Consider the following 25,486-nt stretch of genomic DNA (forward strand, 5'->3'; position numbering starts at 1 on the left):
AATTGTGTACCACAAATTATGTCAATAAATCTGCATACTTAAAATAGGACTTGCACCAAATATCAGCAAGAGGAAGACTCAGATATAGCTGTTTTTGCATTTGGGAGAACTATTGTAAATATCTGACACTCCTTTGCCACTCTATGTATTCTACAAGTGCGACAGTCGAACCAAGCGCTTAAACTGCCAGGGACACTGTGGCGCAATAGATAGCTTGTTAGACTTCTAGTTGGTTGTAATTATTCAAAGGTTGTGGGCTTGAGTCCCCCCAGATTCATTCTTTAGTTTTAAATGCAAATATTTTGGATTTACATTCAACTTTTCATAACATTATGATTGGAGATTGGAGATCCTTATACTACATAAACAATATAATGATCGGTTTTTGCCTGGAAAGTCCCTTTCAAAGTAAGATCACAAGTTACAATGTAATTTCAGATTCCTTTAAACCAGTAATTGGTGTTTTGAAAACTCTTTTGTTTCTACTCAACTAGCCTTGCTCAGATAGAGTGGTATGTATTCTAAAACAACATAAAAAAATGTCTCCCTACAGTCCTTAATTGTGTACCACAAATTATGTCACTAAATCCGCATACTTAAAATAGGACTTGCACCAAATATCAGCAAGAGGAAGACTCAGATATAGCTGTTTTTCCATTTGGAAGAACTATTGTAAATATCTGACACTCCTTTGCCACTCTATGTATTCTACAAGTGCTACAGTCGAACCAAGAGATTAAACTGCCAAGGGCTCTGTGGCCAAATGGATAGCGCATTGGTCGTCTAGTTGGTTGTAGTTATTCAAAGGTTGTGGGTTCGAGTCCCACCTTAGTCGTTCTTTAGTTTTAAATGCAAATATTTAGGATTTACATTCAACTTTTCATAACAATATGATTGGAGATAGGAGATCCTTATACTACATAAACAATATAATGATCGGTTGTTGACTGGAAAGTCCCTTTCGAAGTTAGATCACAAGTTACAATGTAATTTCAGATTCCTTTAAACCAGTAATTGGTGTTTTGAAAAATTAAATTGTATCCGCATACTTAAAATAGGACTTGCACCAAATATCAGCAAGAGGAAGACTCAGATATAGCTGTTTTTGCATTTGGGAGAACTATTGTAAATATCTGACACTCCTTTGCCACTCTATGTATTCTACAAGTGCTACAGTTGAACCAAGCATGTAAACCGCCTGGTGCTCTGTGGTGATGGATAGCGCATTGGAATTCTAGTTGGTTGTAGTTATTTAAAGGTTGTGGGTTTGAGTCCCACCAGAGTCGTTCTTTAGTTTTAAATGCAAATATTTAGGATTTACATACAACTTTTCATAACAATATGATTGGAGATTGGAGATCCTTATTCTGCATAAACAATATAATGATCGGTTGTTGACTGGAAAGTCCCTTTCAAAGTAAGATCTCAAGTTACAATGTAAATTCAGATTCCTTTAATCCAGTAATTGGTGTTTTGAAAACACTTTTGTCTCTACTCAACGAGCCTTGCTCAGATTGAGGGGTATGTATTCTAAAACATCATAAAAAAATGTCTCCCTACAGTCCTTAATTGTGTACCTTAAATTATGTCACTAAATCCGCATACTTAAAATAGGAATTGCACCAAATATCAGCAAGAGGAAGACTCAGATATAGCTGTTTTTCCATTTGGGAGAACTATTGTAAATATCTGACACTCCTTTGCCACGCTATGTATTCTACAAGTGCTACAGTTGAACCAAGCGCTAGAACCGAAAGGGGCTTTGTGGCGCAATGGATAGCGCATTGGACTTCTAGTTGGTTGTAGTTATTCAAAGGTTGTGGGTTCAAGTCCCCCCAGAGTCATTCTTTTGTTTTAAATGCAAATATTTAGGAATTACATTCAAGTTTTCATAACAATATGATTGGAGATTGGACATCCTTATACTACATAAACAATATAATGATCGGTTTTTGACTGGAATGTCCCTTTCAAAGTTAGATCACAAGTTACAATGTAATTTCAGATTCCTTTAAACCAGTAATTGGTGTTTTGAAAACACTTTTCTCTCTGCTCAACTAGCCTTGCTCAGATTGAGGGGTATGTATTCTAAAACATCATAAAAAAATGTCTCCCTACAGTCCTTAATTGTGTACCACAAATTATGTCAATAAATCAGCATACTTAAAATAGGACTTGCACCAAATATCAGCAAGAGGAAGACTCAGATATAGCTGTTTTTGCATTTGGGAGAACTATTGTAAATATCTGACACTCCTTTGCCACTCTATGTATTCTACAAGTGCTACAGTTGAACCAAGCACGTAAACCGCCTTGGGCTCTGTGGCGCTGGATAGCGCATTGGACTTCTAGTTGGTTGTAGTTATTCAAAGGTTGTGGGTTTGAGTGCCACCAGAGTCGTTATTTAGTTTTAAATGCAAATATTTAGGATTTACATACAACTTTTCATAACAATATGATTGGAGATTGGAGATCCTTATACTATATAAAGAATATAATGATCGGTTGTTGACTGGAAAGTCCCTTTCAAAGTAAGAACACAAGTTACAATGTAATTTCAGATTCCTTTAAACCAGTAATTGCAGTTTTCAAAACACTTTTGTCTCTACTCAACTAGCCTTGCTCAGATTGAGGGGTATGTATTCTAAAACATCATAAAAAAATGTCTCCCTACAGTCCTTAATTGTGTACCACAAATTATGTCACTAAATCCGCACACTTAAAATAGGACTTGCACCAAATATAAGCAAGAGGACGACTCAGATATAGCTGTTTTTCCATTTGGGAGAACTATTATAAATATCTGACACTCCTTTGCCATGCTATGTATTCTACAAGTGCTATAGTCGAACCAAGCGCTAAAACCGCCAGGGCTTCTGTGGCGCAATGGATAGCGCATTGGACTTCTAGTTGGTTGTAGTTATTCAAAGGTTGTGGGTTCGAGTCCCACCAGAGTCATTCTTTAGTTTTAAATGCAAATATTTAGGATTTACATTCAACTTTTCATAACAATATGATTGGAGATTGGACATCCTTATACTACATAAACAATATAATGATTGGTTTTTGACTGGAAAGTCCCTTTCAAAGTTAGATCACAAGTTACAATGTAATTTCAGATTCCTTTAAACCAGGAATTGGTGTTTTGAAAAGACTTTTCTCTCTGCTCAACTAGCCTTGCTCAGATTGAGGGGTATGTATTCTAAAACATCATAAAAAAATGTCTCCCTACAGTCCGTAATTGTGTACCACAAATTATGTCAATAAATCTGCATACTTAAAATAGGACTTGCACCAAATATCAGCAAGAGGAAGACTCAGATATAGCTGTTGTTGCATTTGGGAGAACTATTGTAAATATCTGACACTCCTTTGCCACTCTATGTATTCTACAAGTGCTACAGTTTAACCAAGCGCGTAAACCGCCTGGGGCTCTGTGGCAATGGATAGCGCATTGGACTTCTAGTTGGTTGTACTTATTCAAAGCTTGTGGGTTTGAGTCCCACCAGAGTCATTCTTTAGTTTTAAATGCAAATATTTAGGATTCACATACAACTTTTCATAACAATATGATTGGAGATTGGAGATCCTTATACTACATAAACAATATAATGATCGGTTGTTGACTGGAAAGTCCCTTTCAAAGTAAGATCACAAGTTACAATGTAATTTCAGATTCCTTTAAACCAGTAATTGGTGTTTTGAAAACACTTTTGTTTCTACTCAACTAGCCTTGCTCAGATAGAGTGGTATGTATTCTAAAACAACATAAAAAAATGTCTCCCTACAGTCCTTAATTGTGTACCACAAATTATGTCACTAAATCCGCATACTTAAAATAGGACTTGCACCAAATATCAGCAAGAGGAAGACTCAGATATAGCTGTTTTTCCATTTGGAAGAACTATTGTAAATATCTGACACTCCTTTGCCACTCTATGTATTCTACAAGTGCTACAGTCGAACCAAGAGCTTAAACTGCCAGGGGCTCTGTGGCCCAATGGATAGCGCATTGGTCGTCTAGTTGGTTGTAGTTATTTAAAGGTTGTGGGTTCGAGTCCCACCTTAGTCGTTCTTTAGTTTTAAATGCAAATATTTAGGATTTACATTCAACTTTTCATAACAATATGATTGGAGATAGGAGATCCTTATACTACATAAACAATATAATGATCGGTTGTTGACTGGAAAGTCCCTTTCGAAGTTAGATCACAAGTTACAATGTAATTTCAGATTCCTTTAAACCAGTAATTGGTGTTTTGAAAAATTAAATTGTATCCGCATACTTAAAATAGGACCTGCACCAAATATCAGCAAGAGGAAGACTCAGATATAGCTGTTTTTGCATTTGGGAGAACTATTGTAAATATCTGACACTCCTTTGCCACTCTATGTATTCTACAAGTGCTACAGTTGAACCAAGCGTGTAAACCGCCTGGGGCTCTGTGGTGATGGATAGCGCATTGGAATTCTAGTTGGTTGTAGTTATTTAAAGGTTGGGGGTTTGAGTCCCACCAGAGTCGTTCTTTAGTTTTAATTGCAAATATTTAGGATTTACATACAACTTTTCATAACAATATGATAGGAGATCCTTATACTGCATAAACAATATAATGATCGGTTGTTGACTGGAAAGTCCCTTTCAAAGTAAGATCTCAAGTTACAATGTAAATTCAGATTCCTTTAATCCAGTAATTGGTGTTTTGAAAACACTTTTGTCTCTACTCAACTAGCCTTGCTCAGATTGAGGGGTATGTATTCTAAAACATCATAAAAAAATGTCCCCCTACAGTCCTAAATTGTGTACCACAAATTATGTCACTAAATCCGCATACTTAAAATAGGAATTGCACCAAATATCAGCAAGAGGAAGACTCAGATATAGCTGTTTTTCCATTTGGGAGAACTATTGTAAATATCTGACACTCCTTTGCCACGCTTCGTATTCTACAAGTGCTACAGTCGAACCAAGCGCTAGAACCGAAAGGGGCTCTGTGGTGCAATGGATAGCGCATTGGAATTCTAGTTGGTTGTAGTTATTCAAAGGTTGTGGGTTCGAGTCCCCCCAGAGTCTTTCTTTTGTTTTAAATGCAAATATTTAGGAATTACATTCAAGTTTTCATAACAATATGATTTGAGATTGGACATCCTTATACTACATAAACAATATAATGATCGGTTTTTGACTGGAAAGTCCCTTTCAAAGTTAGATCACAAGTTACAATGTAATTTCAGATTCCTTTAAACCAGTAATTGGTGTTTTGAAAACACTTTTCTCTCTGCTCAACTAGCCTTGCTCAGATTGAGGGGTAGGTATTCTAAAACATCATAAAAAACTGTCTCCCTACAGTCCCTAATTGTGTACCACAAATTATGTCAATAAATCTGCATACTTAAAATAGGACTTGCACCAAATATCAGCAAGAGGAAGACTCAGATATAGCTGTTTTTGCATTTGGGAGAACTATTGTAAATATCTGACACTCCTTTGCCACTCTATGTATTCTACAAGTGCGACAGTCGAACCAAGCGCTTAAACTGCCAGGGACACTGTGGCGCAATAGATAGCTTGTTAGACTTCTAGTTGGTTGTAATTATTCAAAGGTTGTGGGCTTGAGTCCCCCCAGATTCATTCTTTAGTTTTAAATGCAAATATTTTGGATTTACATTCAACTTTTCATAACATTATGATTGGAGATTGGAGATCCTTATACTACATAAACAATATAATGATCGGTTTTTGCCTGGAAAGTCCCTTTCAAAGTAAGATCACAAGTTACAATGTAATTTCAGATTCCTTTAAACCAGTAATTGGTGTTTTGAAAACTCTTTTGTTTCTACTCAACTAGCCTTGCTCAGATAGAGTGGTATGTATTCTAAAACAACATAAAAAAATGTCTCCCTACAGTCCTTAATTGTGTACCACAAATTATGTCACTAAATCCGCATACTTAAAATAGGACTTGCACCAAATATCAGCAAGAGGAAGACTCAGATATAGCTGTTTTTCCATTTGGAAGAACTATTGTAAATATCTGACACTCCTTTGCCACTCTATGTATTCTACAAGTGCTACAGTCGAACCAAGAGATTAAACTGCCAAGGGCTCTGTGGCCAAATGGATAGCGCATTGGTCGTCTAGTTGGTTGTAGTTATTCAAAGGTTGTGGGTTCGAGTCCCACCTTAGTCGTTCTTTAGTTTTAAATGCAAATATTTAGGATTTACATTCAACTTTTCATAACAATATGATTGGAGATAGGAGATCCTTATACTACATAAACAATATAATGATCGGTTGTTGACTGGAAAGTCCCTTTCGAAGTTAGATCACAAGTTACAATGTAATTTCAGATTCCTTTAAACCAGTAATTGGTGTTTTGAAAAATTAAATTGTATCCGCATACTTAAAATAGGACTTGCACCAAATATCAGCAAGAGGAAGACTCAGATATAGCTGTTTTTGCATTTGGGAGAACTATTGTAAATATCTGACACTCCTTTGCCACTCTATGTATTCTACAAGTGCTACAGTTGAACCAAGCGTGTAAACCGCCTGGTGCTCTGTGGCGCAATGGATAGCGCATTGGACTTCTAGTTGGTTGTAGTTATTCAAAGGTTGTGGGTTCGAGTCCCACCAGAGTCATTCTTTAGTTTTAAATGCAAATATTTAGGATTTACATTCAACTTTTCATAACAATATGATTGGAGATTGGACATCCTTATACTACATAAACAATATAATGATTGGTTTTTGACTGGAAAGTCCCATTCAAAGTTAGATCACAAGTTACAATGTAATTTCAGATTCCTTTAAACCAGGAATTGGTGTTTTGAAAAGACTTTTCTCTCTGCTCAACTAGCCTTGCTCAGATTGAGGGGTATGTATTCTAAAACATCATAAAAAAATGTCTCCCTACAGTCCGTAATTGTGTACCACAAATTATGTCAATAAATCTGCATACTTAAAATAGGACTTGCACCAAATATCAGCAAGAGGAAGACTCAGATATAGCTGTTTTTCCATTTGGGAGAACTATTGTAAATATCTGACACTCCTTTGCCACTCTATGTATTCTACAAGTGCTACAGTTGAACCAAGTGCGTAAACCGCCTGGGGCTCTGTGGCAATGGATAGCGCATTGGACTTCTAGTTGGTTGTACTTATTCAAAGCTTGTGGGTTTGAGTCCCACCAGAGTCGTTCTTTAGTTTTATATGCAAATATTTAGGATTCACATACAACTTTTCATAACAATATGATTGGAGATTGGAGATCCTTATACTACATAAACAATATAATGATCGGTTGTTGACTGGAAAGTCCCATTCAAAGTAAGATCACAAGATACAATGTAATTTCAGATTACTTTAAACCAGTAATTAGTGTTTCGAAATCACTTTTATCTCTACTCAACTAGCCTTGCTCAGATTGAGGGGTATGTATTCTAAAACATCATAAAAAAATGTCTCCCTACAGTCCTTAATTGTGTACCACAAATTATGTCACTAAATCCGCATACTTAAAATAGGACTTGCACCAAATATCAGCAAGAGGAAGACTCAGATATAGCTGTTTTTCCATTTGGGAGAACTATTGTAAATATCTGACACTCCTTTGCCACGCTATGTATTCTACAAGTGCTACAGTCGAACCAAGCGCTAAAACAGCCAGGGGTTCTGTGGCGCAATGTATAGCGCATTGGACTTCTAGTTGGTTGTAGTTATTCAAAGGTTGTGGGTTCGAGTCCCACCAGAGTCATTCTTTAGTTTTAAATGCAAATATTTAGGATTTACATTCAACTTTTCATAACAATATGATTGGAGATTGGAGTTCCTTATACTACATAAACAATATAATGATCGGTTTTTGACTGGAAAGTCCCTTTCAAAGTTAGATCACAAGTTACAATGTAATTTCAGATTCCTTTAAACCAGTAATTGGTGTTTTGAAAACACTTTTCTCTCTGCTCAACTAGCCTTGCTCAGATTGAGGGGTATGTATTCTAAAACATCATAAAAAACTGTCTACCTACAGTACTTAATTGTGTACCACAAATTATGTCAATAAATCTGCATACTTAAAATAGGACTTGCACCAAATATCAGCAAGAGGAAGACTCAGATATAGCTGTTTTTGCATTTGGGAGAACTATTGAAAATATCTGACACTCCTTTGCCACTCTATGTATTCTACAAGTGCTACAGTTGAACCAAGTGCGTAAACCGCCTGGGGCTCTGTGGCGATGGATAGCGCATTGGACTTCTAGTTGGTTGTACTTATTCAAAGGTTGTGGGTTTGAGTCCCACCAAAGTCGTTCTTTAGTTTTAAATGCAAATATTTAGGATTCACATACAACTTTTCATAACAATATGAATGGAGATTGGAGATCCTTATACTGCATAAACAATATAATGATCGGTTGTTGACTGGAAAGTCCCATTCAAAGTAAGATCAAAAGTTACAATGTAATTTCAGATTACTTTAAACCAGTAATTAGTGTTTCGAAATCACTTTTGTCTCTACTCAACTAGCCTTGCTCAGATTGAGGGGTATGTATTCTAAAACATCATAAAAAAATGTCTCCCTACAGTCCTTAATTGTGTACCACAAATTATGTCACTAAATCCGCATACTTAAAATAGGACTTGCACCAAATATCAGCAAGAGGAAGACTCAGATATAGCTGTTTTTCCATTTGGGAGAACTATTGTAAATATCTGACACTCCTTTGCCACTCTATGTATTCTACAAGTGCTACAGTTGAACCAAGCGTGTAAACCGCCTGGGGCTCTGTGGCAATGGATAGCGCATTGGACTTCTAGTTGGTTGTACTTATTCAAAGCTTGTGGGTTTGAGTCCCACCAGAGTCGTTCTTTAGTTTTAAATGCAAATATTTAGGATTCACATACAACTTTTCATAACAATATGATTGGAGATTGAAGTTCCTTATACTACATAAACAATATAATGATCGGTTTTTGACTGGAAAGTCCCTTTCAAAGTTAGATCACAAGTTACAATGTAATTTCAGATTCCTTTAAACCAGTAATTGGTGTTTTGAAAACACTTTTCTCTCTGCTCAACTAGCCTTGCTCAGATTGAGGGGTATGTATTCTAAAACATCATAAAAAACTGTCTCCCTACAGTCCTTAATTGTGTACCACAAATTATGTTAATAAATCTGCATACTTAAAATAGGACTTGCACCAAATATCAGCAAGAGGAAGACTCAGATATAGCTGTTTTTGCATTTGGGAGAACTATTGAAAATATCTGACACTCCTTTGCCACTCTATGTATTCTACAAGTGCTACAGTTGAACCAAGTGCGTAAACCGCCTGGGGCTCTGTGGCGATGGATAGCGCATTGGACTTCTAGTTGGTTGTACTTATTCAAAGGTTGTGGGTTTGAGTCCCACCAAAGTCGTTCTTTAGTTTTAAATGCAAATATTTAGGATTCACATACAACTTTTCATAACAATATGAATGGAGATTGGAGATCCTTATACTGCATAAACAATATAATGATCGGTTGTTGACTGGAAAGTCCCATTCAAAGTAAGATCAAAAGTTACAATGTAATTTCAGATTACTTTAAACCAGTAATTAGTGTTTCGAAATCACTTTTGTCTCTACTCAACTAGCCTTGCTCAGATTGAGGGGTATGTATTCTAAAACATCATAAAAAAATGTCTCCCTACAGTCCTTAATTGTGTACCACAAATTATGTCACTAAATCCGCATACTTAAAATAGGACTTGCACCAAATATCAGCAAGAGGAAGACTCAGATATAGCTGTTTTTCCATTTGGGAGAACTATTGTAAATATCTGACACTCCTTTGCCACGCTATGTATTCTACAAGTGCTACAGTCGAACCAAGCGCTAAAACAGCCAGGGGCTCTGTGGCGCAATGTATAGCGCATTGGACTTCTAGTTGGTTGTAGTTATTCAAAGGTTGTGGGATCGAGTCCCACCAGAGTCATTCTTTAGTTTTAAATGCAAATATTTAGGATTTACTTTCAACTTTTCATAACAATATGATTGGAGATTGGAGTTCCTTATACTACATAAACAATATAATGATCGGTTTTTGACTGGAAAGTCCCTTTCAAAGTTAGATCACAAGTTACAATGTAATTTCAGATTCCTTTAAACCAGTAATTGGTGTTTTGAAAACACTTTTCTCTCTGCTCAACTAGCCTTGCTCAGATTGAGGGGTATGTATTCTAAAACATCATAAAAAACTGTCTCCCTACAGTCCTTAATTGTGTACCACAAATTATGTCAATAAATCTGCATACTTAAAATAGGACTTGCACCAAATATCAGCAAGAGGAAGACTCAGATATAGCTGTTTTTGCAATTGGGAGAACTATTGAAAATATCTGACACTCCTTTGCCACTCTATGTATTCTACAAGTGCTACAGTTGAACCAAGTGCGTAAACAGCCTGGGGCTCTGTGGCGATGGATAGCGCATTGGACTTCTAGTTGGTTGTACTTATTCAAAGGTTGTGGATTTGAGTCCCACCAAAGTCGTTCTTTAGTTTTAAATGCAAATATTTAGGATTCACATACAACTTTTCATAACAATATGAATGGAGATTGGAGATCCTTATACTACATAAACAATGTAATGATCGGTTGTTGACTGGAAAGTCCCATTCAAAGTAAGATCAAAAGTTACAATGTAATTTCAGATTACTTTAAACCAGTAATTAGTGTTTCGAAATCACTTTTGTCTCTACTCAACTAGCCTTGCTCAGATTGATGGGTATGTATTCTAAAACATCATAAAAAAATGTCTCCCTACAGTCCTTAATTGTGTACCACAAATTATGTCTCTAAATCCGCATACTTAAAATAGGACTTGCACCAAATATCAGCAAGAGGAAGACTCAGATATAGCTGTTTTTCCATTTGGGAGAACTATTGTAAATATCTGACACTCCTTTGCCACTCTATGTATTCTACAAGTGCTACAGTTGAACCAAGCGTGTAAACCGCCTGGGGCTCTGTGGCAATGGATAGCGCATTGGACTTCTAGTTGGTTGTACTTATTCAAAGCTTGTGGGTTTGAGTCCCACCAGAGTCGTTCTTTAGTTTTAAATGCAAATATTTAGGATTCACATACAACTTTTCATAACAATATGATTGGAGATTGGAGATCCTTATACTACATAAACAATATAATGATCGGTTGTTGACTGGAAAGTCCCATTCAAAGTAAGATCACAAGTTACAATGTAATTTCAGATTACTTTAAACCAGTAATTAGTGTTTCGAAATCACTTTTGTCTCTACTCAACTAGCCTTGCTCAGATTGAGGGGTATGTATTCTAAAACATCATAAAAAAATGTCTCCCTACAGTCCTTAATTGTGTACCACAAATTATGTCACTAAATCCGCATTCTTAAAATAGGACTTGCACCAAATATCAGCAAGAGGAAGACTCAGATATAGCTGTTTTTCCATTTGGGAGAACTATTGTAAATATCTGACACTCCTTTGCCACGCTATGTATTCTACAAATGCTACAGTCGAACCAAGCGCTAAAACAGCCAGGGGCTCTGTGGCGCAATGGATAGCGCATTGGACTTCTAGTTGGTTGTAGTTATTCAAAGGTTGTGGGTTCGAGTCCCACCAGAGTCATTCTTTAGTTTTAAATGCAAATATTTAGGATTTACATTCAACTTTTCATAACAATATGATTGGAGATTGGAGTTCCTTATACTACATAAACAATATAATGATTGGTTGTTGACTGGAAAGTTCCTTTCGAAGTTAGATCACAAGTTACAATGTAATTTCAGATTCTTTTAAACCAGTAATTGCTGTTTTGAAAACACTTTTCTCTCTGCTCAACTAGCCTTGCTCAGATTGAGGGGTATGTATTCTAAAACATCATAAAAAACTGTCTCCCTACAGTCCTTAATTGTGTACCACAAATTATGTCAATAAATATGCATACTTAAAATAGGACTTGCACCAAATATCAGCAAGAGGAAGATTCAGATATAGCTGTTTTTGCATTTGGGAGAACTATTGTAAATATCTGACACTCCTTTGCCACTCTATGTATTCTACAAGTGCTACAGTTGAACCAAGTGCGTAAACCGCCTGGGGCTCTGTGGCGATGGATAGCGCATCGGACTTCTAGTTGGTTGTACTTATTCAAAGGTTGTGGGTTTGAGTCCCACCAGAGTCGTTCTTTAGTTTTAAATGCAAATATTTAGGATTCACATACAACTTTTCATAACAATATGATTGGAGATTGGAGATCCTTATACTACATAAACAATATAATGATCGGTTGTTGACTGGAAAGTCCCTTTCAAAGTAAGATCACAAGTTACAATGTAATTTCAGATTACTTTAATCCAGTAATTGGTGTTTTGAAAACACTTTTGTCTCTACTCAACAAGCCTTGCTCAGATTGAGGGGTATGTATTCTAAAACATCATAAAAAAATGTCTCCCTACAGTCCTTAAATGTGTACCACAAATTATGTCACTAAATCCGCATACTTAAAATAGGACTTGCACCAAATATCAGCAAGAGGAAGACTCAGATATAGCTATTTTTGCATTTGGGAGAACTATTGTAAATTTCTGACACTCCTTTGCCACTCGATGTATTCTACAAGTGCTACAGTCGAACCAAGCACTAAAGCAGCCAGGGGCTCTGTGGTGCAATGGATAGCGCATTGGACTTCTAGTTGGTTGTAGTTATTCAAACGTTGTGGGTTCGAGTCCTTCCAGAGTTGTTCTTTAGATGCAAATATTTAGGATTTACATTCAACTTTTCATAACAATATGATTGGAGATTGGAGATCCTTATACTACATAAACAATATAATGATCGGTTGTTGACTGGAAGGTCCCTTTCGAAGTTAGATCACAAATTACAATGTTATTTCAGATTCCTTTACACCAGTAATTGGTGTTTTGAAAAATTACATTGTATCCGCATACTTAAAATAGGACTTGCACCAAATATTAGCAAGAGGAAGACTCAGATATAGCTGTTTTTGCATTTGGGAGAACTATTGTAAATATCTGACACTCCTTTGCCACTCTATGTATTCTACAAGTGCTACAGTCGAACCAAGAGCTTAAACTGCCAGGGGCTCTGTGGCCCAATGGATAGCGCCTTGTTCGTCTAGTTGGTTGTAGTTAATCAAAGGTTGTGGGTTCGAGTCCCACCTTAGTCGTTCTTTAGTTTTAAATGCAAATATTTAGGATTTACATTCAACTTTTCCTAACAATATGATTGGAGATAGGAGATCCTTATACTACATAAACAATATAATGATCGGTTGTTGACTGGAAAGTCCCTTTCGAAGTTAGATCACAAGTTACAATGTAATTTCAGATTCCTTTAAACCAGTAATTGGTGTTTTGAAAAATTAAATTGTATCCGCATACTTAAAATAGGACTTGCACCAAATATCAGCAAGAGGAAGACTCAGATATAGCTGTTTTTGCATTTGGGAGAACTATTGTAAATATCTGACACTCCTTTGCCACTCTATGTATTCTACAAGTGCTACAGTTGAACCAAGCGTGTAAACCGCCTGGTGCTCTGTGGTGATGGATAGCGCATTGGAATTCTAGTTGGTTGTAATTATTTAAAGGTTGTGGGTTTGAGTCCCACCAGAGTCGTTCTTTAGTTTTAAATGCAAATATTTAGGATTCACATACAACTTTTCATAACAATATGATTGGAGATTGGAGATCCTTATACTGCATAAACAATATAATGATCGGTTGTTGACTGGAATGTCCCTTTCAAAGTAAGATCTCAAGTTACAATGTAAATTCAGATTCCTTTAATCCAGTAATTGGTGTTTTGAAAACACTTTTGTCTCTACTCAACTAGCCTTGCTCAGATTGAGGGGTATGTATTCTAAAACATCATAAAAAAATGTCTCCCTACAGTACTTAATTGTGTACCACAAATTATGTCACTAAATCCGCATACTTAAAATAGGAATTGCACCAAATATCAGCAAGAGGAAGACTCAGATATAGCTGTTTTTCCATTTGGGAGAACTATTGTAAATATCTGACACTCCTTTGCCACGCTATGTATTATACAAGTGCTACAGTTGAACCAAGCGCTAGAAACAAAAGGGGCTCTGTGGCGCAATGGATAGCGCATTGGACTTCTAGTTGGTTGTAGGTATTCAAAGGTTGTGCGTTCGAGTCCCCCCAGTGTGATTCTTTTGTTTTAAATGCAAATATTTAGGAATTACTTTCAAGTTTTCATAACAATATGATTGGAGATTGGACATCCTTATACTACATAAACAATATAATGATCGGTTTTTGACTGGAAAGTCCCTTTCAAAGTAAGATCACAAGTTACAATGTAATTTCAGATTCCTTTAAACCAGTAATTGGTGTTTTGAAAAGACTTTTCTCTCTGCTCAACTAGCCTTGCTCAGATTGAGGGGTATGTATTCTAAAACATCATAAAAAAATGTCTCCCTACAGTCCTTAATTGTGTACCACAAATTATGTCAATAAATCTGCATACTTAAAATAGGACTTGCACCAAATATCAGCAAGAGGAAGACTCAGATATAGCTGTTTTTGCATTTGGGAGAACTATTGTAAATATCTGACACTCCTTTGCCACTCTATGTATTCTACAAGTGCTACAGTTGAACCAAGTGCGTAAACCGCCTGGGGCTCTGTGGCAATGGATAGCGCATCGGACTTCTAGTTGGTTGTACTTATTCAAAGGTTGTGGGTTTGAGTCCCACCAAAGTCGTTCTTTAGTTTTAAATGCAAATATTTAGGATTTACATTCAACTTTTCCTAACAATATGATTGGAGATAGGAGATCCTTATACTACATAAACAATATAATGATCGGTTGTTGACTGGAAAGTCCCTTTCGAAGTTAGATCACAAGTTACAATGTAATTTCAGATTCCTTTAAACCAGTAATTGGTGTTTTGAAAAATTAAATTGTATCCGCATACTTAAAATAGGACTTGCACCAAATATCAGCAAGAGGAAGACTCAGATATAGCTGTTTTTGCATTTGGGAGAACTATTGTAAATATCTGACACTCCTTTGCCACTCTATGTATTCTACAAGTGCTACAGTTGAACCAAGCGTGTAAACCGCCTGGTGCTCTGTGGTGATGGATAGCGCATTGGAATTCTAGTTGGTTGTAATTATTTAAAGGTTGTGGGTTTGAGTCCCACCAGAGTCGTTCTTTAGTTTTAAATGCAAATATTTAGGATTCACATACAACTTTTCATAACAATATGATTGGAGATTGGAGATCCTTATACTGCATAAACAATATAATGATCGGTTGTTGACTGGAATGTCCCTTTCAAAGTAAGATCTCAAGTTACAATGTAAATTCAGATTCCTTTAATCCAGTAATTGGTGTTTTGAAAACACTTTTGTCTCTACTCAACTAGCCTTGCTCAGATTGAGGGGTATGTATTCTAAAACATCATAAAAAAATGTCTCCCTACAGTACTTAATTGTGTACCACAAATTATGTCACTAAATCCGCATACTTAAAATAGGAATTGCACCAAATATCAGCAAGAGGAAGACTCAGATATAGCTGTTTTTCCATTTGGGAGAACTATTGTAAATATCTGACACTCCTTTGCCACGCTATGTATTATACAAGTGCTACAGTTGAACCAAGCGCTAGAAACAAAAGGGGCTCTGTGGCGCAATGGATAGCGCATTGGACTTCTAGTTGGTTGTAGGTATTCAAAGGTTGTGCGTTCGAGTCCCCCCAGTGTGATTCTTTTGTTTTAAATGCAAATATTTAGGAATTACTTTCAAGTTTTCATAACAATATGATTGGAGATTGGACATCCTTATACTACATAAACAATATAATGATCGGTTTTTGACTGGAAAGTCCCTTTCAAAGTAAGATCACAAGTTACAATGTAATTTCAGATTCCTTTAAACCAGTAATTGGTGTTTTGAAAAGACTTTTCTCTCTGCTCAACTAGCCTTGCTCAGATTGAGGGGTATGTATTCTAAAACATCATAAAAAAATGTCTCCCTACAGTCCTTAATTGTGTACCACAAATTATGTCAATAAATCTGCATACTTAAAATAGGACTTGCACCAAATATCAGCAAGAGGAAGACTCAGATATAGCTGTTTTTGCATTTGGGAGAACTATTGTAAATATCTGACACTCCTTTGCCACTCTATGTATTCTACAAGTGCTACAGTTGAACCAAGTGCGTAAACCGCCTGGGGCTCTGTGGCAATGGATAGCGCATCGGACTTCTAGTTGGTTGTACTTATTCAAAGGTTGTGGGTTTGAGTCCCACCAAAGTCGTTCTTTAGTTTTAAATGCAAATATTTAGAATTCACATACAACTTTTCATAACAATATGATTGGAGATTGGAGATCCTTATACTACATAAACAATATAATGATCGGTTGTTGACTGGAAAGTCCCATTCAAAGTAAGATCACAAGTTACAATGTAATTTCAGATTACTTTAAACCAGTAATTAGTGTTTCGAAATCACTTTTGTCTCTACTCAACTAGCCTTGCTCAGATTGAGGGGTATGTATTCTAAAACATCATAAAAAAATGTCTCCCTACAGTCCTTAATTGTGTACCACAAATTATGTCACTAAATCTGCATACTTAAAATAGGACTTGCACCAAATATCAGCAAGAGGAAGACTCAGATATAGCTGTTTTTCCATTTGGGAGAACTATTGTAAATATCTGACACTCCTTTGCCACGCTATGTATTCTACAAGTGCTACAGTCGAACCAAGCGCTAAAACAGCCAGGGGCTCTGTGGCGCAATGGATTGCGCATTGGACTTCTAGTTGGTTGTAGTTATTCAAATGTTGTGGGTTCGAGTCCCACCAGAGTCATTCTTTAGTTTTAAATGCAAATATTTAGGATTTACATTCAACTTTTCATAACAATATGATTGGAGATTGGAGTTCCTTATACTACATAAACAATATAATGATCGGTTTTTGACTGGAAAGTCCCTTTCAAAGTTAGATCACAAGTTACAATGTAATTTCAGATTCCTTTAAACAAGTAATTGGTGTTTTGAAAACACTTTTCTCTCTGCTCAACTAGCCTTGCTCAGATTGAGGGGTATGTATTCTAAAACATCATAAAAAACTGTCTCCCTACAGTCCTTAATTGTGTACCACAAATTATGTCAATAAATCTGCATACTTAAAATAGGACTTGCACCAAATATCAGCAAGAGGAAGACTCAGATATAGCTGTTTTTGCATTTGGGAGAACTATTGTAAATATCTGACACTCCTTTGCCACTCTATGTATTCTACAAGTGCTACAGTTGAACCAAGTGCGTAAACAGCCTGGGGCTCTGTGGCGATGGATAGCGCATCGGACTTCTAGTTGGTTGTACTTATTCAAAGGTTGTGGGTTTGAGTCCCACCAGATTCATTCTTTAGTTTTAAATGCAAATATTTAGGATTTACATTCAACTTTTCATAACAATATGATTGGAGATTGGACATCCTTATACTACATAAACAATATAATGATCGGTTTTTGACTGGAAAGTCCCTTTCAAAGTAAGATCACAAGTTACAATGTAAATTCAGATTCCTTTAATCCAGTAATTGGTGTTTTGAAAACACTTTTGTCTCTACTCAACTAGCCTTGCTCAGATTGAGGGGTATGTATTCTAAAACATCATAAAAAATGTCTCCCTACAGTCCTTAATTGTGTACCACAAATTATGTCACTAAATCCGCATACTTAAAATAGGAATTGCACCAAATATCAGCAAGAGGAAGACTCAGATATAGCTGTTTTTCCATTTGGGAGAACTATTGTAAATATCTGACACTCCTTTGCCACGCTATGTATTCTACAAGTGCTACAGTTGAACCAAGCACTAGAACCGAAAGGGGCTCTGTGGCGCAATGGATAGCGCATTGGACTTCTAGTTGGTTGTAGGTATTCAAAGGTTGTGGGATCGAGTCCCCCCAGAGTCATTCTTTTGTTTTAAATGCAAATATTTAGGAATTACTTTCAAGTTTTCATAACAATATGATTGGAGATTGGACATCCTTATACTACATAAACAATATAATGATCGGTTTTTGACTGGAAAGTCCCTTTCAAAGTAAGATCACAAGTTACAATGTAATTTCAGATTCCTTTAAACCAGTAATTGGTGTTTTGAAAAGACTTTTCTCTCTGCTCAACTAGCCTTGCTCAGATTGAGGGGTATGTATTCTAAAACATCATAAAAAATGTCTCCCTACAGTCCTTAATTGTGTACCACAAATTATGTCAATAAATCTGCATACTTAAAATAGGACTTGCACCAAATATCAGCAAGAGGAAGACTCAGATATAGCTGTTTTTGCATTTGGGAGAACTATTGTAAATATCTGACACTCCTTTGCCACTCTATGTATTCTACAAGTGCTACAGTTGAACCAAGCACGTAAACTGCCTGGGGCTCTGTGGCAATGGATAGCGCTTTGGACTTCTAGTTGGTTGTACTTATTCAAAGCTTGTGGGTTTGAGTCCCACCAGTGTCGTTCTTTAGTTTTAAATGCAAATATTTAGGATTCACATACAGCTTTTCATAACAATATGATTGGAGATTGGAGATCCTTATACTACATAAACAATATAATGATCGGTTGTTGACTGGAAAGTCCCATTCAAAGTAAGATCACAAGTTACAATGTAATTTCAGATTACTTTAAACCAGTAATTAGTGTTTCGAAATCACTTTTGTCTCTACTCAACTAGCCTTGCTCAGATTGAGGGGTATGTATTCTAAAACATCATAAAAAAATGTCTCCCTACAGTCCTTAATTGTGTACCACAAATTATGTCACTAAATCCGCATACTTAAAATAGGACTTGCACCAAATATCAGCAAGAGGAAGACTCAGATATAGCTGTTTTTCCATTTGGGAGAACTATTGTAAATATCTGACACTCCTTTGCCACGCTATGTATTCTACAAATGCTACAGAGGAACATCGCACTAAAACAGCCAGGGGCTCTGTGGCGCAATGGATAGCGCATTGGACTTCTAGTTGGTTGTAGTTATTCAAAGGTTGTGGGTTCGAGTCCCACCAGAGTCATTCTTTAGTTTTAAGTGCAAATATTTAGGATTTACATTCAACTTTTCATAACAATATGATTGGAGATTGGAGTTCCTTATACTACATAAACAATATAATGATCGGTTGTTGACTGGAAAGTCCCTTTCGAAGTTAGATCACAAGTTACAATGTAATTTCAGATTCCTTTAAACCAGTAATTGGTGTTTTGAAAACACTTTTCTCTCTGCTCAACTAGCCTTGCTCAGATTGAGGGGTATGTATTCTAAAACATCATAAAAAACTGTCTCCCTACAGTCCTTAATTGTGTACCACAAATTATGTCAATAAATCTGCATACTTAAAATAGGACTTGCACCAAATATCAGCAAGAGGAAGACTCAGATATAGCTGTTTTTCCATTTGGGAGAACTATTGTAAATATCTGACACTCCTTTGCCACGCTATGTATTCTACAAATGCTACAGTCGAACCAAGTGCTAAAACAGCCAGGGGCTCTGTGGTGCAATGGATAGCACATTGGACTTCTAGTTGGTTGTAGTTATTCAAACGTTGTGGGTTCGAGTCCTTCCAGAGTCATTCTTTAGTTGCAAATATTTAGGATTTACATTCAACTTTTCATAACAATATGATTGGAGATTGGACATCCTAATACAGGTAGTACATAAACAATATAATGATCGGTTATTGACTGGAAAGTCCCTTTCAAAGTTAGATTACAAGTTACAATGTAATTTCAGATTCCTTTAAACCAGTAATTGGTGTTTTGAAAACACTTTTGTCTCTACTCAACTAGCCTTGCTCAGATTGAGTGGTATGTATTCTAAAATATCATAAAAAAATGTCTCCCTACTGTCCTTAATTGTGTACCACAAATTATGTCACTAAATCGGCATACTTAAAATAGGACTTGCACAAAATATCAGCAAGAGGAAGACTCAGATATAGCTGTTTTTGCATTTGGGAGAACTATTGTAAATATCTGACACTCCTTTGCCACTCTATGTATTCTACAAGTGCTACAGTCGAACCAAGCGCTTAAACCGCCAGGGGCGTGGTGGCGCAATGGATAGTGCGTTAGACTTCTAGTTGGTTGTAGTTATTCAAAAGTTGTGGGCTTGAGTCCCACCAGAGTCGTTCTTTAGTTTTAAATGCAAATATTTAGGATTTACATACAACTTTTCATAACAATATGATTGGAGATTGGAGATCCTTATACTACATAAACAATATAATGATCGGTTGTTGACTGGAAAGTCCCTTTCGAAGTTAGATCACAAGTTACAATGTAATTTCAGATTCCTTTAAACCAGTAATTGGTGTTTTCAAAAATTACATTGTATCCGCATACTTAAAATAGGACTTGCACCAAATATTAGCAAGAGGAAGACTAAGATATAGCTGTTTTTGCATTTGGGAGAACTATTGTAAATATCTGACACTCCTTTGCCACTCTATGTATTCTACAAGTGCTACAGTCGAACCAAGAGCTTAAACTGCCAGGGGCTCTGTGGCCCAATGGATAGCGCCTTGGTCGTCTAGTTGGTTGTAGTTATTCAAAGGTTGTGGGTTCGAGTCCCACCTTAGTCATTCTTTAGTTTTAAATGCAAATATTTAGGATTTACATTCAACTTTTCCTAACAATATGATTGGAGATAGGAGATCCTTATACTACATAAACAATATAATGATCGGTTGTTGACTGGAAAGTCCCTTTCGAAGTTAGATCACAAGTTACAATGTAACTTCAGATTCCTTTAAACCAGTAATTGGTGTTTTGAAAAATTACATTGTATCCGCATACTTAAAATAGGACTTGCACCAAATATCAGCAAGAGGAAGACTCAGATATAGCTGTTTTTGCATTTGGGAGAACTATTGTAAATATCTGACACTCCTTTGCCACTCTATGTATTCTACAAGTGCTACAGTTGAACCAAGCGTGTAAACCGCCTGGTGCTCTGTGGTGATGGATAGCGCATTGGAATTCTAGTTGGTTGTAATTATTTAAAGGTTGTGGGTTTGAGTTCCACCAGAGTCGTTCTTTAGTTTTAAATGCAAATATTTAGGATTTACATACAACTTTTCATAACAATATGATTGGAGATTGGAGATCCTTATACTGCATAAACAATATAATGATCGGTTGTTGACTGGAAAGTCCCTTTCAAAGAAAGATCTCAAGTTACAATGTAAATTCAGATTCCTTTAATCCAGTAATTGGTGTTTTGAAAACACTTTTGTCTCTACTCAACTAGCATTGCTCAGATTGAGGGGTATGTATTCTAAAACATCATAAAAAAATGTCTCCCTACAGTCCTTAATTGTGTACCACAAATTATGTCACTAAATCCGCATACTTAAAATAGGAATTGCACCAAATATCAGCAAGAGGAAGACTCAGATATAGCTGTTTTTCCATTTGGGAGAACTATTGTAAATATCTGACACTCCTTTGCCACTCTATGTATTCTACAAGTGCTACAGTTGAACCAAGCGCTAGAACCGAAAGGGACTCTGTGGCGCAATGGATAGCACATTGGACTTCTAGTTGGTTGTAGTTATTCAAAGGTTGTGGGTTCGAGTCCCCCCAGAGTCATTCTTTTGTTTTAAATGCAAATATTTAGGAATTACATTCAAGTTTTCATAACAATATGATTGGAGATTGGACATCCTTATACTACATAAACAATATAATGATCGGTTTTTGACTGGAATGTCCCTTTCAAAGTTAGATCACAAGTTACAATGTAATTTCAGATTCCTTTAAAGCAGTAATTGGTGTTTTGAAAACACTTTTCTCTCTACTCAACTAGCCTTGCTTAGATTGAGGGTTATGTATTCTAAAACATCATAAAAAAATGTCTCCCTACAGTCCTTAATTGTGTACCACAAATTATGTCACTAAATCGCATACTTAAAATAGGACTTGCACCAAATATCAGCAAGAGGAAGACTCAGATATAGCTGTTTTTCCATTTGGGAGAACTATTATAAATATCTGACACTCCTTTGCCATGCTATGTATTCTACAAGTGCTATAGTCGAACCAAGCACTAAAACCGCCAGGGCCTCTGTGGCGCAATGGATAGCGCATTGGACTTTTAGTTGGTTGTAGTTATTCAAAGGTTGTGGGTTCAAGTCCCACCAGAGTCATTCTTTAGTTTTAAATGCAAATATTTTGGATTTAAATTCAACTTTTCATAACAATATGATTGGAGATTGGACATCCTTATACTACATAAACAATATAATGATCGGTTTTTGACTGGAAAGTCCCTTTCAAAGTAAGATCACAAGTTACAATGTAATTTCAGATTCCTTTAAACCAGTAATTGGTGTTTTGAAAAGACTTTTCTCTCTGCTCAACTAGCCTTGCTCAGATTGAGGGGTATGTATTCTAAAACATCATAAAAAAATGTCTCCCTACAGTCCTTAACTGTGTACCACAAATTATGTCAATAAATCTGCATACTTAAAATAGGACTTGCACCAAATATCAGCAAGAGGAAGACTCAGATATAGCTGTTTTTGCATTTGGGAGAACTATTGTAAATATCTGACACTCCTTTGCCACTCTATGTATTCTACAAGTGCTACAGTTGAACCAAGCATGTAAACCGCCAGGGGCTCTGTGGCAATGGATAGCGCATTGGACTTCTAGTTGGTTGTACTTATTCAAAGCTTGTGGGTTTGAGTCCCACCAGAGTTGTTCTTTAGTTTTAAATGCAAATATTTAGGATTCACATACAACTTTTCATAACAATATGATTGGAGATTGGAGATCCTTATACTACATAAACAATATAATGATCGGTTGTTGACTGGAAAGTCCCATTCAAAGTAAGATCACAAGTTACAATGTACTTTCAGATTACTTTAAACCAGTAATTAGTGTTTCGAAATCACTTTTGTCTCTACTCAACTAGCCTTGCTCAGATTGAGGGGTATGTATTCTAAAACATCATAAAAAAATGTCTCCCTACAGTCCTTAATTGTGTACCACAAATTATGTCACTAAATCCGCATACTTAAAATAGGACTTGCACCAAATATCAGCAAGAGGAAGACTCAGATATAGCTGTTTTTCCATTTGGGAGAACTATTGTAAATATCTGACACTCCTTTGCCACGCTATGTATTCTACAAGTGCTACAGTCGAACCAAGCACTAAAACAGCCAGGGGCTCTGTGGCACAATGGATTGCGCATTGGACTCTAAGTTGGTTGTAGTTATTCAAAGGTTGTGGGTTCGAGTCCCACCAGAGTCATCCTTTAGTTTTAAATGCAAATATTTAGGATTTACATTCAACTTTTCATAACAATATGATTGGAGATTGGAGTTCCTTATACTACATAAACAATATAATGATCGGTTTTTGACTGGAAAGTCCCTTTCAAAGTTAGATCACAAGTTACAATGTAATTTCAGATTCCTTTAAACCAGTAATTGGTGTTTTGAAAACACTTTTCTCTCTGCTCAACTAGCCTTGCTCAGATTGAGGGGTATGTATTCTAAAACATCATAAAAAACTGTCTCCCTACAGTCCTTAATTGTGTACCACAAATTATGTCAATAAATCTGCATACTTAAAATAGGACTTGCACCAAATATCAGCAAGAGGAAGACTCAGATATAGCTGTTTTTGCATTTGGGAGAACTATTGTAAATATCTGACACTCCTTTGCCACTCTATGTATTCTACAAGTGCTACAGTTGAACCAAGTGCGTAATTCGCCTGGGGCTCTGTGGCGATGGATAGCGCATCGGACTTCTAGTTGGTTGTACTTATTCAAAGGTTGTGGGTTTGAGTCCCACCAGATTCATTCTTTAGTTTTAAATGCAAATATTTAGGATTTACATTCAACTTTTCATAACAATATGATTGGAGATTGGACATCCTTATACTACATAAACAATATAATGATCGGTTTTTGACTGGAAAGTCCCTTTCAAAGTAAGATCACAAGTTACAATGTAATTTCAGATTCCTTTAAACCAGTTATTGGTGTTTTGAAAAGTCTTTTCTCTCTGCTCAACTAGCCTTACTCAGATTGAGGGGTATGTATTCTAAAACATCATAAAAAAATGTCTCCCTACAGTCCTTAATTGTGTACCACAAATTATGTCAATAAATCTGCATACTTAAAATAGGACTTGCACCAAATATCAGCAAGAGGAAGACTCAGATATAGCTGTTTTTGCATTTGGGAGAACTATTGTAAATATCTGACACTCCTTTGCCACGCTATGTATTCTACAAGTGCTACAGTCGAACCAAGCGCTAAAACAGCCAGGGGCTCTGTGGCGCAATGGATTGCGCATGGGACTTCTAGTTGGTTGTAGTTATTCAAAGGTTGTGGGTTCGAGTCCCACCAGAGTCATTCTTTAGTTTTAAATGCAAATATTTAGGATTTACATTCAACTTTTCATAACAATATGATTGGAGATTGGAGTTCCTTATACTACATAAACAATATAATGATCGGATTTTGACTGGAAAGTCCCTTTCAAAGTTAGATCACAAGTTACAATGTAATTTCAGATTCCTTTAAACCAGTAATTGGTGTTTTGAAAACACTTTTCTCTCTGCTCAACTAGCCTTGCTCAGATTGAGGGGTATGTATTCTAAAACATCATAAAAAACTGTCTCCCTACAGTCCTTAATTGTGTACCACAAATTATGTCAATAAATCTGCATACTTAAAATAGGATTTGCACCAAATATCAGCAAGAGGAAGACTCAGATATAGCTGTTTTTGCATTTGGGAGAACTATTGTAAATATCTGACACTCCTTTGCCACTCTATGTATTCTACAAGTGCTACAGTTGAACCAAGTGCGTAAACCGCCTGGGGCTCTGTGGCGATGGATAGCGCATCGGACTTCTAGTTGGTTGTACTTATTCAAAGGTTGTGGGTTTGAGTCCCACCAGAGTCGTTCTTTAGTTTTAAATGCAAATATTTAGGATTCACATACAACTTTTCATAACAATATGATTGGAGATTGGAGATCCTTATACTACATAAACAATATAATGATCGGTTGTTGACTGGAAAGTCCCTTTAAAAGTAAGATCACAAGTTACAATGTAATTTCAGATTACTTTAAACCAGTAATTAGTGTTTCGAAATCACTTTTGTCTCTACTCAACTAGCCTTGCTCAGATTGAGGGGTATGTATTCTAAAACATCATAAAAAAATGTCTCCCTACAGTCCTTAATTGTGTACCACAAATTATGTCACTAAATCGCATACTTAAAATAGGACTTGCACCAAATATCAGCAAGAGGAAGACTCAGATATAGCTGTTTTTCCATTTGGGAGAACTATTATAAATATCTGACACTCCTTTGCCACTCTATGTATTCTACAAGTG

The 25,486-nt window shown here is 36.3% G+C and overlaps 11 non-coding genes across 11 annotated transcripts; all 11 read left to right on the plus strand.

Annotated features, from left to right (window-relative positions):
- Window positions 1-1,758: 1,758 nt before the first annotated feature.
- On the plus strand, window positions 1,759-1,844 carry TRNAR-UCU (transfer RNA arginine (anticodon UCU)). The gene is given in 2 exon segments: window positions 1,759-1,795; window positions 1,809-1,844. It is a non-coding gene; the product is annotated as a tRNA-Arg (tRNA).
- Window positions 1,845-2,871: 1,027 nt separating this feature from the next.
- On the plus strand, window positions 2,872-2,958 carry TRNAR-UCU (transfer RNA arginine (anticodon UCU)). Its single transcript is given in 2 exon segments — window positions 2,872-2,909; window positions 2,923-2,958. It is a non-coding gene; the product is annotated as a tRNA-Arg (tRNA).
- Window positions 2,959-6,557: 3,599 nt separating this feature from the next.
- Window positions 6,558-6,643, plus strand: TRNAR-UCU (transfer RNA arginine (anticodon UCU)). The gene is given in 2 exon segments: window positions 6,558-6,594; window positions 6,608-6,643. It is a non-coding gene; the product is annotated as a tRNA-Arg (tRNA).
- A 1,028-nt stretch (window positions 6,644-7,671) lies between these two features.
- On the plus strand, window positions 7,672-7,757 carry TRNAR-UCU (transfer RNA arginine (anticodon UCU)). The gene is given in 2 exon segments: window positions 7,672-7,708; window positions 7,722-7,757. It is a non-coding gene; the product is annotated as a tRNA-Arg (tRNA).
- Window positions 7,758-9,897: 2,140 nt separating this feature from the next.
- On the plus strand, window positions 9,898-9,983 carry TRNAR-UCU (transfer RNA arginine (anticodon UCU)). The gene is given in 2 exon segments: window positions 9,898-9,934; window positions 9,948-9,983. It is a non-coding gene; the product is annotated as a tRNA-Arg (tRNA).
- A 1,584-nt stretch (window positions 9,984-11,567) lies between these two features.
- Window positions 11,568-11,653, plus strand: TRNAR-UCU (transfer RNA arginine (anticodon UCU)). The gene is given in 2 exon segments: window positions 11,568-11,604; window positions 11,618-11,653. It is a non-coding gene; the product is annotated as a tRNA-Arg (tRNA).
- Window positions 11,654-16,816: 5,163 nt separating this feature from the next.
- On the plus strand, window positions 16,817-16,902 carry TRNAR-UCU (transfer RNA arginine (anticodon UCU)). The gene is given in 2 exon segments: window positions 16,817-16,853; window positions 16,867-16,902. It is a non-coding gene; the product is annotated as a tRNA-Arg (tRNA).
- Window positions 16,903-17,929: 1,027 nt separating this feature from the next.
- TRNAR-UCU (transfer RNA arginine (anticodon UCU)) lies at window positions 17,930-18,015 on the plus strand. Its single transcript is given in 2 exon segments — window positions 17,930-17,966; window positions 17,980-18,015. It is a non-coding gene; the product is annotated as a tRNA-Arg (tRNA).
- Window positions 18,016-19,042: 1,027 nt separating this feature from the next.
- On the plus strand, window positions 19,043-19,128 carry TRNAR-UCU (transfer RNA arginine (anticodon UCU)). The gene is given in 2 exon segments: window positions 19,043-19,079; window positions 19,093-19,128. It is a non-coding gene; the product is annotated as a tRNA-Arg (tRNA).
- A 2,492-nt stretch (window positions 19,129-21,620) lies between these two features.
- Window positions 21,621-21,706, plus strand: TRNAR-UCU (transfer RNA arginine (anticodon UCU)). Its single transcript is given in 2 exon segments — window positions 21,621-21,657; window positions 21,671-21,706. It is a non-coding gene; the product is annotated as a tRNA-Arg (tRNA).
- A 2,699-nt stretch (window positions 21,707-24,405) lies between these two features.
- Window positions 24,406-24,491, plus strand: TRNAR-UCU (transfer RNA arginine (anticodon UCU)). The gene is given in 2 exon segments: window positions 24,406-24,442; window positions 24,456-24,491. It is a non-coding gene; the product is annotated as a tRNA-Arg (tRNA).
- The last annotated feature ends 995 nt before the right edge of the window (window positions 24,492-25,486 follow it).

The sequence above is a fragment of the Taudactylus pleione genome, unplaced genomic scaffold (assembly GCF_031769625.1).
Source record: "Taudactylus pleione unplaced genomic scaffold, aTauple2 ptg000070l, whole genome shotgun sequence".
Taxonomy (NCBI): Eukaryota; Metazoa; Chordata; class Amphibia; order Anura; family Myobatrachidae; genus Taudactylus; species Taudactylus pleione.